Raw genomic sequence first — 17500 nt, 5'->3', positions numbered from 1 at the left:
CACAAACACGACTCCCCTCTCCACTCCATGCCACATTCCCCTTCCAACATACGAGTTGCGCGATAATATGAGTCATCATACTGTGTCTCCACCTGCACGATGCATCAAGGTCACACTTGCAAGCTTGCACAACCATTCACAATCGCACTCTGCAACATTCACAATTCAGATCTGCAACGCTCACAAGTATCAACATACACTGGTCCAGACAAGGAGACACACAGACAAACATACAATAAAACATTTACATCACATGTTTTAAGCGTACTACTTTGTTTAGCGTAGCGTGTGTTTGTTTGGTTTCATTGTTTACATCGTCAGTCGGCGGCAGTCGCGTCACACACTTCACACTTCACTTCACACTTTTAGATAAAAAGCAGCAGCGACAGCATCCTCATCCATCCTGGCTAATGGTCCGTCCATACTAGCTACATGTGTTCTAATGAGAAAATAAGGACCAAGGTGCAAGATCAAAGTGATATTCATCCAAACGAGAAAGCAAGACACAATGCCGACGATCAAACTGGCGGCGATCAAAATGGCGGCCATAAATCCGGATTATCCGAAAAATCGGCTTATCCGAAAGAGGCTTCCCCCCTTCCATTTCGGATAATCGGGGTTTTACTGTACAGTCACCTCTCAATTAACGCGAGGGTTACGTTCATGGAGATGTCGTGTTAGTTAAACATAATTTCCTCATAGGAAAAAATGGTAATAGGGGGGTTACGTTCCTGGACACTGGGAAAGTCTGCCTATTTTGGGGATTTTGTTCTTCACCTGCATAGGCCACCGTCCCTCCTCACCCCGCACTCCCGTCACCAGCCGCTCCCTTCACCTCCGCCACTCCGCTTCACTTGCCTCCTTCCTCTTCCTTTGACTACCCATGCTATTTGTGACAAAGATAACTCCTTTAAGTTAAAGTTTTCTAAAGAAAAAATTGCTACATTACATTTGTAAGTCACTGACACAACAAAAACATGTCCCCACACTCACCATCATCTGTTGATGCATCACTGGTCGTCGTCGTCGTCTGCCAAATCCTCCCTCCCTCCTCCCTCCTCACCCCGTCCTTCCACCTCCTCACAAGAGCGAGGTGAGGATTTGGCAGATGACGACGACGACCAGTGACGCATCAACAAAGTGATGGTGAGTGTGGGGACATGTTTTTGTTGTGTCGAGTTCAACAAAAATGTAATGTATTCTTTCTTTTTAAAAAAACTTAACTTTAAAGTTATCTTGTCACCATCTTGTCATAGATAGTAGGTAGGGAAGGAGGCAAGTGAGGCGGAGGAAATGACGTGAGGAGGGACGCTGGCCGACGCAGATGAAGAACAAATTTAAATAAAATGAGAATGTGTGTTTTTGTTGTTTCCGTGACCTACTAATGTATTAATAATGTTTTTTTTTTTAAGGTTAAAGTAACAAAATCCTAAAAATAGGCAGACTTTCCCAGTGTCCGGGAACGTAACCCCCCTATTACCATTGTTTCCTATGGGGAAATTATGTTTAAATAACGCAATTTTAAATAACATGACATTTCCAGGAATGTAACCCTCGCGTTAATCGAGAGGTGATTGTAACTAATGGTACGTATTTGTTATTGCTGCCAGCATATTATTGATACTGACGACTGTTTACTATGCGTAGGCTAGCACATAGTATCCACGAAATAGGACACGCCGTGTGGCTGCAGGTTGCCTGCGCACGATCTTGCTCACTTCAGACTTGGCTGAACCGACTTTGGGAATCACTTACTACAGAAACCTCCTGGAACATTTCTTACATAGGAAACGCGGCTTAGTTACACACTGGGTGTGAAACTTACTCTTGCAAAGTAAGCAGTGGATGAATGACATATGGCACAGGCAAAACAATGATACTTTCATTATTCTGTTACATGCAGGTTTTCCTGAAAAGGTGGAGGGAAACATGGTTATATTTCCTTCCTTAAAGCATTTTACTAAGTGTCTTCACAAATGCTCTTGAGGAAAGTTATATGAACCCATGACATAATGCAATTGCAAATGCAAATGCATACACTCCACAGTCTGCTCCTCCAGTCTGCTTTGTACACGCCTGCCAGTTGATTACCATTTCTGGCTCCTCAGTGTGAAGCATCCTTGCCAACTCACTGAGGAGACGCGGGGCTGTAGCACCTATAAAAAGGGAATCAAAATGATTCACTACCCCAGGATCACACCCCTACATGCAAATATTTTCCCATTTTTTCCTACATTAAATTTTGGATGGAGTAAAGTATTACTATTCCTTCTGTACAGGCCACATGTTAAAATATTCGTAGATGAGTAAAAAGTAGTTTTTTTCCATCACTCAGGATAATTCTCGCATAAGGATATAAAAAAATGGAGATGATAATTGAGGTAATGGTGCTACAAAAGCTTGTTAGTGACGTAGACTTGCGAGTGTGAGGGAGGAGGAACGAAGGAGGCGACCACGTCGCGTACATCATGCATGACTTAAGTGTGAATTAAAAAGGCGTAGCTTAAATATATATGTCAAAATTAGTTAAAAAAATAAAAGAATTATATTGGTATAAGAACGAGTATAAGAAAGTAGAAAGAAAGTAGATACGTTAAAAATTGTGTACTGGGTGATATCTTAAAGTTTTTGTCTACGTACGAATAATTCCTGAGTGATGGAAAAAATTACTTATTTTTACTGTTACCCTTATTTTGTGCATGTATTTTAACAATTAAAGAAAACCTTATCTTATGCTATCATCATTCTTACTACCAGTGCCATCAGTGTCGGGCAAACAAATACGTTCATGATTTCTAGACGGTATCGGTGAACTGGCACACCGGCGAATCGTCCTGCTGGACGTTTCGCCGGTGAATAAAATAAGACGGTTCGCCGGTATCGGTGAACTGGCACACTGGCGAAACGTCCAGCTTCCGTTTCATTTATCTTTCACTTGTTAACTGCATGTTCAGTTGGGAGTTCATTGTTCATTTACCTACTATGTTTTGTAATTGGTCATGGCCATAAAATTTAGTTAGTTCCTGGCAAGATGGGAGGTCATCATATCTACACTGAAAGCTTAAATTATAATTGCGTTCGTCTCAATGGCCCAGTGTGCAGCTGAATCTTGCATGTATGTATTTTTTAGTAAAGGTTATTTAAGTAGGTTTTAATTCTATATTTATATTCGGCACATGGATTTAGTAAACGTATATATAGCATTTCTTTTTTTATTCTTTATTTACCATTAGATAAAAGCTCCAACAAGCCCTCTACTGCTGCACTACCCTGGTGGTGGTCTCTCGAACTACACACCACTTACATGGTATTATGAGTACTCCAACAATGTGGACGTGACATGGAATGTGTGGACAAATTGACTCTTACATGTGGACGGATTGACTCTTACATGTGGGTGAAATGACTCTTACATGTGGATGGATTGACTCTTACATGTGGGTGAAATGACTTACATGTGGACGGATTGGCTCTTAAATGTGGGTGAAATGACTCTTACATGTGGGTGAAATGACTCTTACATGTGGACGGATTGGCTCTTAAATGTGGGTGAAATGACTCTTACATGTGGGCGGAAAGTCTTGAGGGCGAAATGACCGTAAGCCGGCCCATGACCTGTAAGGCCCATTCCCCACCACACCTGACCTTGAGCAGCACGCCGGACAGGATGAAATTTCTGCTACTCTCCCTCCTAAGCAGCTCCTCTGACCCCACCCTGCCCACGTCGTTCACCCCGACGTGAACCACCACCACCGTATCCTCGCCAGACCTTGCCACTATCCTCTCCAGTCAGTCGGAGACATCCCTCACCCCAGCCCACAGCAGACACACTCTCAGTCTCCTGTCTCTTTCTCACAGAAGGTGTGGCCAGGTACTGCACCTGAGTCCCATACCACCCGCACCTCCACCCCTCTCCTCTCTCACCTCTCCAGCTGCATCATCCATTACTTCTGATCCTCACTTCCCTGGGCTGCTACCTCCCCACTCCCATGGGCTGCTGCCTCCTCACTTCCCTGCTGGGCTGCTACTTCCTCACCCTCCTGGGCTGCTACCTTCTCCCTCCCCGCCCTGCCCAGCCAGGACCTCAAACCTGTTCAGCAGTGCAACAAGTTTGGCTTTCCTTCAGCCCTAACCCTTGGCCCACCACCTCTGGTCCTCCTCCACTCCTTCTTCGCCAGATTATCGTACTCAAGTGCCGCGTAATTACCGGTTTCTGGCTATAACTGTTGCCAAGAAGCACCAATAATTAACCATTTAAACGATATCCATATATGAATGCAGTTATTTGGTTGATGAAAGCAGTTTATTGGGTCGGAAATCGGCAAACATAACAGGCTGAGTACGACAATCTGGCAATGTTGCTCGGGGGGACCGATTTTTCCAGTATTTTGGAGTGGGCCGAGTAGCGCATGTAAACATGGGTCGGTGCATGCGCCTGTACAGCAAGAGCAAGAGCAAGGAAGTAAACAGAGCAAGTCTGCCACGCTGCCCACGCCTCCACGCCCACCCAGTGCTCCCACGCCTCCACGCCCACCCAGTGCCCCCACGCCTCCACGCCCACCCAGTGCGTATTACAAGGTTATCTATTTCAAGCTTACCTATTACAAGCTTTTTGGGGGAGGTTCAGGTGATGGGTCAGTAATATTCCAGAATCACACCCAAGCTTACCCATGATGAGTGAGGTGTGGGTGCAGTAAGGTAACAGGGTACTGGAGCGTACGCCCGTACCGAAGGTAAACGGGGATCAAGCCACTACCTGTTACCCCTGAAACTATATCTCACCCATCGTGAGTGGTGCGGGGGGCGATTCTGGAGCTGCCACTCGGCTTCTTGCAGTCTCCCTATGTTCTTAAGTTCTTATGTCAAGTTCACCTGTTTCAAGCTTTTTGTGGCTGAGGTGACAGCTTGGTATTATTCCAGAATCACACCCAAGCTTACCCATGTCAAGTTTACCTGTTTTAAGCTTTTTGTGGCTGAGGTGACAGCTATGTATTATTTAATGCATAGATTTTCTATTCTCTTTTTCTATTACTCTCGGTCCCACACGTCCTGTGCATGTATCGAGACACATGAGAAATTAATCACAACAAGGAGAGGGTATTCCCCGGCTGCCTGGGGCTGAACCCGCGACCAGCGTTACAGGAGAGCCACTCCTTGCCGAGTCGGCCAAAGAGGTACCCCCATTCACTGAATGGGTTATGGGAGGCTCACTCATCAGGCCGTCACTGCACTACAATTATTTCAGAATCATTCCCAAGCTTACCCAAGTCAAGTTTACCTGTTACCGTTTAACGTTTAGCGTTGATGAGGTTTCAGGCCCCAGTCTGGATTTGGATCTGGATAATAATGCGCAGGGCACCTGTATGGTGCATAACACGCATATTTGTTGGCTGTTGGGGGGACGGGGGAGCCGAGTGTGCAGGGGAGGGAAGTGAATCAAGTGTAATTGTTAGTGTTGGTGTGTTGTGGTGACAAGTGAGTAGTGAGTATGTATTTGTTTTTTGAATGAGTCTATTGTATTGCAGTCTAAAATCTGTTGAGGGAGGCTGTTCCAGTCACGTATGGTGCGTGGAAAGTATGAGTGGTTGTATACGTCAGTGTTAGTATGATATGTTTGGTATTTATGGATGTGTGTGTTCTGAGTACGTTGACTGTTTGCCTTGTGTAGGTATGTTTGTGGGTCAATGTCAATGTGAGTGTTTGTGATCTTGTACATAAGTGTAAGTGTGTGCTTGTCTGTGTATGTGAAGAGGGTCCATGTTTATCTGTTGTTTGATCTGTGTTGTGATTCCAGGCGTTCGAGTGTAATTGTTTGTAATGAACCTAGCCACCTTGGTGTGGATTTGTTCTAACCTATCAATGTTTCTGTGTGTGTAAGGATCCCACACTGTGGAGCAGTATTCCAGTGTTGGTCTCACAAGTGTGTCATCAGCTATGTGTTTAATGTCAGGTGTGCAGTTATGTAAATTCTTCCTCAGGAACCCCAGTGTTCTGTTGGCTGTGGCACTGATATGGTCTATGTGGGTGTTGAATTTCAAGTTAGTTGAGAGATGGATGCCAAGGTACTTGTGTGTGTGAACTGATTCTAAATTTGAATTGTGGAGAGTGTAGGTGTGATGGAGGGGGTTGTGCGCTCTGGTGAATCTTATAAGTTTGCATTTGTCTGGTCGGAAGTGCATCTGCCAGGTGCGTTCCCACTGCTCGAGGGCGTCCAAGTCATTTTGTAGTAGTCTGCAGTCGTCAGTAGTCTTTACTGCTCTAAACAGTAAACTATCGTCGGCAAATAGTCTAGTGGAAGAGTTAGGCGTTGACAGTGGAAGATCGTTAATGTACAGGAGGAAAAGAAGGGGGCCTAGAACGGTGCCTTGTGGGACACCTGAAGAAACAGGGACAGTGTCAGATGAAGATCCGTCAAGAAGAACACGTTGAGTCCGGTTAGTAAGAAATGCAGTGATCCAGTGAAGAATAGGTCCTGAAATACCATAGTATTTTAATTTTAATGTCAGTCTTTTGTGTGGGACTTTGTCGAAGGCTTTGGCAAAATCTAAAACAATAGTGTCAACTTGTTTAATGCCACGTCGGTCAAGTAGCCTCGTGATGTTGTGATATGTAGTAATGAGTTGCGATTCACATGAGGGTTTAGGTCGAAAGCTGTGTTGTGAGTCAGTAAGGATGTTGTTTGCGTCAAGTTGACTCATTATGTATTTGTGTATTATGTGTTCAAAAATTTTACATGGAATCGATGTTAGTGAGATGGGGCGATAATTGGCAGGGTCAGTCCGGTCACCTGTCTTGAATAAAGGATTAATGTTTGCCAAAAGCCAGTCAGAGGGTATTGAGGTGGATGATAGTGACTGGGCGAATATGGCCTGAAGGATGGGGGCAAGGATGGGGGCAAAGGATTTAAGGATGAAGGCGGGAATGTTGTCGGGTCCGCTGCTGTAGCAGCTCTCCACAGGGCCGCCAACATTATAACAGTAACATTAGCACCTAAAGTTGTCCTCAATTCTCATGTAGGTAAAATTCTAGTGTTTGCCCATACTCCCCCCTCACCCCCAAAACAAGCTTGGGAACCTTGGAGAATGTCGCAATCTCATATTTTTTTAGGGGGGAGGAAAAATAACCTAGATCTAGGGAAAATTCCTATATTTAGGGACTTTTTCCTCCCATAACCAATAAAATAAGTATTTGTAAGTAAGTAAGTAAGTAAGTAAATATTTATTGCTATTAATATGTACACATTTACAAAATACAGGCTAGTCAGTAGTGCAGCAACTGTCTGTCGAGCCGAGGCTCCCTGACAGACAGATATCAATATACAGGAGTGCAATTGTTTGCAAGTACAGTATTTTTAGTTTGGCAAAGCTATATGAACAAAGAATAATGAAAATGTTATAATTGTTTATGTAAAGGAGACAAAAAAAGATACAAAATGAGCTACTCAATACTAACAATAAGAAGCAACAAAAATAACAATGAATTCAACATAACAATAATGACAATAACAGCATGAAAGATAATCTTAATGATGATAATAATAATAATAATAATAATAATAATAGTAAGAAGTAAAAATAAAGGAATAAAGGAATAAATAGATAAACATACTGACCAGACCAAAAATATAACCTCCTTCCAACTATGTTGGTGGAGGTAATGATCATAATAATATAAAAAATAATTGTAATAATACTAATTCTAATAATAATGATCATGTCAACAGTAGTAACAGTAAGTAACAAGGCTATCATTGTCAGTGGTGTCCCTTATTATGCTGTACTTCAGAACGCTGAAGAGAGAGAAGATGATTCTTTATTCCCTTCTTGAATGAGCTAATATTGGTAGATTTAATGAGCACTTTGTAATTAATTGGAAGGCTGTTAAATAGTTTAGGAGCGAAACATAACACACTGTTTTTGAATAGAGTTGCTCTAAAAGATGGGCATGCCAAATCAACATTATTACTTCGAGTTCTGCAGGGATTACTGACATATTTAAAAATTTCATTTCCTTTGTAATTTACCATTTTATATATTAATAATAATAAAAAAAGATTATGAATTGATTCAAAGTTTAAAAAACTCGTTGAAGAAAAGATGGGAGTGACAGATTCATACTTATTCAAATAGAGAATACATCTGAAAACTTTCTTTTGAGTTGATATTACCTTGTTTAAAAAAGATGGCCATGTACTTCCCCATACAGATACACAGTAGGTGAGGTGAGGGTAACATAGGGTGTAGTATATGCTAGTTAAGGCATCAGAAGTAAGGTTGTGTCAAATTTTATACAAGACTCCACAGTTTTTTGAAATTTTTAAGCATACGTCATCAATGTGGTATTTCCAATTAAGATTTTTATCTATGTGAATTCCAAGAAACTTAGTGTGTCCGACTTGATTTAATGGTGTATCTTCTAATATGACAGGAGACAAGTGGGAACGATTCTGAAAGAACATATAATTTGTTTTTGAGACATTGAGTTTAAGTTTATTAGATTTAACCCATATATTAATGTGGTTTAATTCAGTTGTTAAAGTAGAGTGTAGAGAATTCATATCTCTATCAGCTAAGTGGAGGTTTGTGTCATCAGCATAAATAATGAAATGAAATTTTTTGCTAGCATTTATAATGTCATTAATGTATATAAGAAATAAAATTGGTCCTAATACAGATCCCTGTGGTACACCTTTAGATATGTTCATAAAATCAGATGATTGATTATTGCAGAATACGGATTGGGATCTGTTACTAAGGTAGCTACGGAATAATTGAAACGGCACACCTCTAATACCAATGTGGGTTAGTTTATCAAACAAAATATTATGATTAAGCGTATCAAAAGCTTTAGAGAGGTCAATAAAAATCCCCACAACAAAAAGTTTCTACTCAAGAAATTTGTAAACATTATTTATAAAGTGTAATATAGCAGTTTCTGTTGAATAGTTAGAACGAAAGCCATGCTTAAATGTGGTTAAAAGATTATTGTTCTCAAGATAATGTACTAAATGAGTTGCAATAACTTTTTCATAGAATTTACTAAATGCTGACAAAGATAGTTATTGGACGATAATTATTTATATTATTTCTAGCACCGGACTTAAATATAGGAATTATTTTAGCCTTTTTCAAGTGATCTGGAAAAATACCTGTCTTTAGTGAAAGATTTATTACATGAGTTAATGGAAGTGCCAGTGAAGCAGATGCAGATTTCAATATCATTGGAGAAATTTCGTCGTAACCCGGAGTGTTAGTGTTCAGAGCATGTAGATAACCAGTGACTTCTGTGGAATTTGTTGGAAACATGTACATACAAAAATGTGGTGTTGGATTTAAATATTTAGTGAATCAGTCAAATTCGATTCTGTATTACGAGATTTTAGAAAATGTTCATTAAATGCATCACTGACATTTGAGCAAAGTGGGTCAAGGAATATTTCATGACTTGTTGACTTATTAGTTTTTCCAAGAAGGGAATTTATAGTTTTCCAATGAATCTTTGGGTTGCCTTGATTGTCTTTAAGAGAATCTTTATAATAATTATATTTTGCTGTTCTCAAAAGCTTCGTTAAATTGTTCCTGTACTGTCTATAGGTTTCTTTGTATGTGATTGGCCACCTTTTTGCAAGTCTAGCTAATCTGTTTTTTTCAGTAATGCTTCTTTTCAGGGCTGATGTTATGTATGGATTTAATGTGTGCCTTTTATCTAGTCTCACTCTTTTTAATGGGAAATATTGATTAAGTATTTTGTTAAACTCAGAGAATAGTAAATTAAATGATTCATTAGGACAATTACACTCAAATACATTGCTCCAGCTTAGTTGTTGCAGATTGTGGTTGAAGTTAAGAAGTGCTTCATCATTTGTAAGTCTTTTAGTAATGAAAGTGGGAGGGTGAATTATTTCATTATGCTTAAAATGAGAAAATATTGGATAGTGATCAGAGATATCGGTTAAAACAATATAATTACCAATATTATCTTCGACTTGAGTTGTCCAAATGTGATCAGTAAGTGAATTTGTATTGTCTGTTATTCTTGTGGGTTTAGTGGTCATTGGAAAGAGTGAGACAGAGGACAACATGTTGCACAATTCAGTCACACAGGTATCACTATATTTTAGCAAATCAATATTCATATCACCAAATATGTATATGGCTTGAAAATTCAGTTCACAAGCTTGATATAATAAATCTGTTAAAGTATTTATAAACATGTTTGTATTACCACTCGGGGGTCTGTATAAGCATAATAGTAGCGATTTTTTTCCACAAATCAAAGTTTGTACACCAATGCTTTCAATCCATGTTTTCATCATTGTAAAGTCTTTTAGAGCTAAAGAATTAAGTTTATTGGAAATGTAAATTGCAACGCCACAACCGTGTGTATTTCTGCAGTTTGTGTACATACTGTATCCGGGTAACTGATATAGAGGAGCAAGATGTGGTTCCAGTCTTGTTTCAGTAAAACCAAGAATATTGTAATTTGTATTAAAATTACGAATATAGACGAATATAGTGTTCCCCACACGGAAACCGCGCATTCCCACTGGAGCCCAAGCTTGTTTTGGGAGAGAAGCGTAGTGAACCCACCAAACGATGCTCAACTCACTGGTCTGGCGTGGCAATGGTGGCCAGCTGCGCCCAAATAAACCGCCTACACCACACTCATGCCCTCTCTTTAGCACCGGTTTGAGTAGGTTGTCACCTCATCGCAAGGTTTCTGTCCTGCTAGTAGAGTCCATGGTACCAAACACTGTGTATCTTCATTGTTCATCACTGACACAAGCAAAACCACTGGCTACCCGTGATCCATCCAACTTCGTGCCCTAGAGAGTACTGGCAGTGGGTTCTAGCGCACGTGCAGGCTCTTAAACCTCCTGCCCGAGCTATCCAAACACGTGAATCCCGACTAACCGCATGTCAAATTTGCTTCACGGGTTCATATTGCCAATAAGTGAAGGTAATTGTGGAGATTGACTCCACGCCTCCAAAATATGATAATAAGCCTCCTATATATTATAGTTAAGGAATGAAATACATGTCCCTCAACCATAATATGAAGGTGTAAGTATACTTAAAAGTAAAGAAAAAGGGGGGAATTGGTTCTCTTAGGTGGGGAGCATAGTAAAACTAACCGAACGTTGCATAACCTAACCTCAAACACGCCCCCCTCGATCCCCTGCTAACCCCCCTGGACCCCCCCACATGTATGATGCGCCGGAAAATCGTGTTTTATTGGTGGGGAGCATATTTAATTTACTCTGATCGAACATTACATAACCTAACCTCTAACAGGGGGCCTCGCCCCACTCAAACCCCCTGCTAACCCCCACACCCCCACACATGTATGATGCACCGGTAAAACTAGAGAAGTACAACAGTATGTGCGACCTTGGAAAGGTTATTACGTATTCTCGTGGGGGCAATATCGGAGGCGCTTACCCAGCAAACACACTACGTAAATGTTACGTTTTATAAGGTAGTGTTTTGGTAACATTAGGAAAGTTCATAGCATGTACATAGCATACACATATCATATGTCCCCTCCTAGAATACCTATGTTATATTTAGGTAGTGGTTGGGTGTGTCACTACAATACGTTTCCTAAACGTAACTACGACGTTATTGTAATTCATGTTACGTCTACGAATACACTACGTAATGGTTTTATGCCATGATGATGGTGATGGGGACATGGTAAAAAGGTACTTGAAATGTTAGAAAAACGTGCTGATGGTAGTCGTCATAAGGTTACAGAAAGGTTGTGAGTTACGTAGTGCTATACGGTGTAAGTACGTACATGGGAGTCCACACAATTATGTAAATGTTACAAAACCGCTACCTTTATACAATGTAGTAAATACGTAATTGTGTTAGCTGGGTATTGAATCTCCATATTTATTCAATAATGTACCGTAAGTGTTAATTTTGAAAGAGCCGCCTTCATCCCCTTCTTCAACATTAACCATTACGACGGTAAATGCAGTCACGTTCACTCACTGTGCACACTACGTACGTGACAAGGCAGAACACCGTGATCCCGAAGGATTTTCAACGATTCAAGGCATACTCAGTCAGGGAACAAGCTGATACTGACCCACTACTGACTGACTATCCATGCTGATACTGACCCACCAACCACCAACAACCAAACACCATAACACTCCACATATGTGCGTACCTAAATGGAGCATCGCTATTGGTTGAATTCAACTTAGATGTGTCCTCAGCAAAAACGATTATTGGCTACTTAAGAATAATGCAAACCAACTAACAAACATTAGAGAATAATTAATAACCTGAATTCGAATGGAAATTTTTCAAACACAAGTAACCTGCGTTTGAACCTGCTTCACGCGTTTGTACATGCTACCAATAAGTGAATACGTAGCTACATAGTCGTATGTGACGGTTGCAAGATTCTTATGACAGAAATTACTTACCACTTATAGATGCTTCAGTAGTACCTTAAGGCTCCATCTGGCAAGCAAGAATTTCCCTAAATCTAGGGAAATTCTTGCGTTTCTTGTTCCAGCACGTCAGATTTTCAAGAATCCCCCAAATTCTTGACAAGAATCGGCTGTCCGTGCAAGCTGCGGCGGAGCAGGGTACGGCCACTTTCTTGATGGCCGCACCTCTTTAGGTCTATGGCGATGACCATTTCTTGAGCTTCCTATTTGTAACCCTGCCAGGTGGGGGTGGATATAGAGTTCATCATAGCTGGGCACGATAACAGAAAACCTTATTCCCGATAACCGATAACTGATAATGGAAAACCTTATCAGTGATAATCGATATTCGTTAACTGAAGACACAAATATAGGCGATAACCGATACCCGATATAAATCCATAATTCCGATACTAGCTAGCGATAAGTCCGATAGGCTAAAACAATACCATATTGATATTTCAAATAAAAAACAAAGATGAATTCAAATTTTCATTATCTGTCTTTTAGAAAACTTACAAAACCTGAAAACCACATGTTGACACGTACCTATGGACGGTAATACTAAGAACGCCTGAACCGGTGTTGTACCCACCATCAAAAGCTGGTGCTTGTGTTTACAAACACTGGTCTTTCGTGAACTGCACATGCTCAGACCAGCAAGCGTAGACCTGTACACTCGCACAAAGCTTTTTAACCGTAATTAAGAGTTGCTGGAAGGCTGAATCAGACATACAGTACCACTACCACCATTCTCGCTGTTTCTAGAACAACACTCTGTACGAGTTGTATTTATATGTACAGCTAGAGTGTCGTTCTAGAAACCGAGGATGGTGGTCCTGCATGCCTGATTCAGCCTTCCAGCAACTCTTAATGTGTTAAAAAGCTTTGCGAGACTGTACAGGGCTACGCTTACTGGTCTGAACATGCGCAGTTCACGAGAGACCAGTGTTTGTAAACAAAAGCGCCAGCTTCTGACGATGGGACACCAAATAACACAACACCAGGTGCCTTCAATACGATGGCATGCTCACAAATGAATATGGAATATCAAACTTGAGGCAGTGAATAATCATTTTTTGGGCAAAGTTTCTTTGATTTTTGAGTCTAACATAAAAAAAAGTAACCTAATGTTTTAATGTTGATGATCTAAGTATGAAATCTCTTCACCGAAGATATTTCATACCCCGAAGTTTTTTCATACAACACCGGGCGCCCGGGCCACGCATGCGCAGTAGGGAGGAGACGTTTTTTTTCTGAGAGGCGGAAAAAAGTTGCGATTATCGCTAGTTTGGTTACAAAAGTAACAAAGATACCGATATATATTTAAATAAGTAGCGGATGGCCGATAACCTGATTTTGTTATCAGCGATAAAGTATCGCGATAACGCCCAGCTATGGAGTTCATGAGGTTACTGTTGTGTTACTGCTGCACCACAGAACATTTAAAAGCATCATTGTAGGATAAATATGAACTTCCCAGTATGAAATCATCATCGTCATCATTAGAGGCAAGAAACTGAAATGATGCCATTTGTCAATTCATATTTTGTCGAGAAAAGGACGTTTTAAAAAATACCGCCGCATACAGTGACATTAAGCAGCTTGGGAAATGTTTCTAATCAACTGTAGATCTCGTAATAGTGACTAAATTAACGCGTGTTGTCCTTGATAAGTGAAAAATGAGAAATAGTGTTGAATTATGTAGTCATACAAGCAAGAAAGAGTACTCTGGCGGAATACGGGTGGGAGGTGAAAAACAGGGGCGGGGGTCATGAAAGCCAGATATCACCAGATGACGCCTTTAATACTGTAACGGGGGCTTCACCCTCCTTGACCCCCACCTCTGGTATGGAGACTGAGTGAAATTGCGTGGTTTCCGTACGTGGTAAAAAAAATCCCAGAATGTATGGAATTTCCCTACATCTAGGTAAATGTAAGGAATTTCCCTACATCTAGGGTATTTTGCAACCCCCCATAGCTCAAAAACTATGTATCTGCGACGCATTTCATGTTTACCACTGCATTCCCCGCAGTCTCAAAGGCCCCCTTGCCAATTTTGGTTGCGAGGGGTGAGTATGGGCACACTAGAATAATACCCTCATGTTTGTAAAGTCGCAGGATTTAGTGAATAAATGAGTCCTCAGCACTTTCGTGAAGATTGCCAGACTGCCACTGTTCTTAAGGGGACTGTCTGGTAGTGATTTTATGAAAAAATATGATGCAATTTATCGATAAATTAAACGTCTGGCAGTGAAGCTAGGCATGAGTGTAATGTGGAGCCGATGGCCTGCTGGCTCAGAGCTCTCAGAGCGTTGTTAGATGATAGGTCCAGGAAGAACAGAGAAAGCGTTTAGACTCCAGCCAAGCGATCAAATAAAAAGCAGAAATTGTGTGTCAGTGAAGGGTATGAGGCTGGAAATTATAGATAAAACCTGGCGGCAATGAGGAAGGTTGCGCTTTCTGAAACCCTCATTCCTAGAACGAAAGTACTTTTTTTTTACTTCATTGAAAGGTGGACCAGGTGCGATATCAAGAGCTAGCATGCATCAGGAATATTCTTAGAAACATGTTTGCAAACTTAGAATATGTAATTTTGGCAGCTAGTAACAATAAATGGTCTGAGAGCTAGGAAAGAAAGAAGGAAAAAAAGAAAAAAACTTTGAAGACTTTTCTCAAAACAAAATTTTTTGTCACATTTTTTCCTATTTCTCCGCCACAAATTAACCGATTTTGATGTTTTAGGAACCATTTTAAAGAGGACTCTATGCACAATGACAATAAAGAGCGACTTTTTTTTCTTTTTTCTTTTATTTTTTTCACAAAAATTCGTGAACCGTTTAAACGCGAGTGAAAAAAAAAAAAAAAAATCATTTAAAAAATTAAAGAAACTGAAAAATCTGGCTCTTTATTTTTTTTGAGCACTTGCAAGTTTTATGTTCATGTAAAAGTTTTTTTCTTAAATACGTGATGAACTGACTGAATTGAACATTTTTGAAATTTTTTATAAATCTTTTTTCATATATAATTTTTTTTTCTATTCATCAAAATCGTTTGAAACTTCTTCAATATTCTCACATCATTCATGTCTAAAAGACATACATTAAGTGATTTAGATTTTTATGTCCACTAGTTTTGAAAATAGAAATCTATTGGACGGTCCCCTTAACATCCCCGGGTAACTCATTACAGAGCTGCGGGGCGCTCTTCTCAAATGACCTGAAACCCAGTTCCAGGTTGATAGAGTTTATATTGTTCTGCGCTGTGTCTCAGTGACATGTCGTAAATTTCTCATATCCAGGTTTACCAAGTCACGTTGCTTGACAAGTCAAGACACATATTTTGTAGACTATTCGTGCCTTGATGGGTAGCCAAGGCAAGTCTATAAGTGCAGGTGTTATTCTCTCACGTGGGGGCAGACCCTTTATTAACCTCACAGCTCTGTTCATGACAAGTTGTAATTTCTTCAGCAGATATTTAGGAAGGCCATAATAAAGGGAGTTACAATAATCCAGCTTGCTAGTTACGTGACCTTATATAAGCATCTTCGTGGTCTTATCATCCAAGTATTTCTTGACAAATGCAATATTTCTTAGATGGTAGCCAGCCGTTCTCACCACCTGATTGATCTGGTCTTTGAATGATCGAGTGCAGTCAAGTATCAAATCTTAATCTTTGACTGACTTTTTTACAGTCATAGTGTCATTTTTAATCCGAAGAGTGGAAATATCTAGCCTCCTGAGATCCTTGTTCTTCCCACAATCAAGCATTCAGTTTTATCCTCATTCAGCTTCAGTTGCTTAGCATTCATCCATTTCCCAACATCATCCATAATTCTGCACAGCTTATCTTCAGTGTTTACCTTGTCACTCAGTGACAGATAGAACTGTGTATCATCGGCATACAATTTAAAATCAACTCCATGCATTCTTAGCACATGTGAAAGACTGATTGTATACACACAGAAAAAGATTGGACCCAGTACACTTCCCTGAGGGACTCCTCTTTGCAAAATTTATGAGCAGAGAACGATTTACCTATTTGCACACGGTACGTTCTGTTCTCAAGTTAGCTCTTCAGATAATCCAGCGCACCACCCACAATTCCAATATTTTTACAATCCTGAAGCAATAAACTGTGCTCCACCGTGTCAAATGCCGCACTCAAGTCTAACAAAATCAGAGCACCGCACCTCCCTTCATGAGTACCAGTAAATTGTTTACCACTGAACAGAGAGTAGTTTCTGTTGAGTAAAGCCTCTTGTAAGCAGATTGGTTATCCGGAAAAGCCTGCACCACTAGCAGATGCTCCATTAGCTGATCTAAGACCACATTTTCAAGTATCTTAGATAGAAATGTCAAGTTGGATACTGGTCTCAAGGAACTTAAAGAAGCATTTTGTTGCCTATAAAAATGTAAACAATATAAAAAAAATTAAGTAAGTATTAATAAGAACATATTAAAAGAATATTAAATTGAAATAAAATACGTAGCGTACAGCAGATGAGTAGACAAAGACTCGCACGTATGTAAAACGCAGCTAAGGCCGCTTCCGCTTGAGCTAGTTTGCCCACGTGTGATCGCACACGGCACACTATTGGCTGATGGATGGGAGGCGACCAACTAGAGCACTGTGTTTTGTATCCTGGGCGCTGATCGGCTCAGTGACCGTAGCATTTCTTGGTTCGTCAATGGTTAGCTTGGAGACAAAGGGAGAGTGTGTTACAGCTTCCAACCGTTAAATGCTCGAGAGGTTGGCAGTGAGGACCCAGACAGGATGAGGCAATGACCCCCGCGATAAACGAGGGATTACTGTTTATATATATGTATATATATATATATATATAGAGCTATATATATATATATATATATATATATATATATATATATCTATATATATATATATATATATATATATATATTGTTGTGCTGGAAGCTTCCACCGGCGACCATAGGCCTCTAGCAGGCTCCGGGAAGACCGAGCAAGGGGCGAGCAAAGCCTCGTCCGCGCCCGCAGGACAGGCAGGCGCCAGGCAGGAAGTGTTGCCAACCG

General features: G+C 40.5%; 1 long non-coding RNA gene across 1 annotated transcript in view; it reads left to right on the top strand.

Annotated features, from left to right (window-relative positions):
• The first annotated feature begins 4432 nt into the window (after window positions 1-4432).
• LOC126991195 (uncharacterized) overlaps window positions 4433-17500 on the top strand; it is a 46530-nt gene continuing 33462 nt past the window's right edge. Inside the window, exon 1 of the long non-coding RNA XR_007745260.1 lies at window positions 4433-4564. This is a non-coding gene — a long non-coding RNA (uncharacterized LOC126991195). The remainder of the gene's footprint in view (window positions 4565-17500) is intronic.

Source organism: Eriocheir sinensis, unplaced genomic scaffold (genome assembly GCF_024679095.1).
Source record: "Eriocheir sinensis breed Jianghai 21 unplaced genomic scaffold, ASM2467909v1 Scaffold25, whole genome shotgun sequence".
Classification (NCBI taxonomy): Eukaryota; Metazoa; Arthropoda; class Malacostraca; order Decapoda; family Varunidae; genus Eriocheir; species Eriocheir sinensis.
The sequence above is the reverse complement of the archived record's forward strand: the minus strand, read 5'-3'. Positions and strand labels throughout refer to the sequence as shown.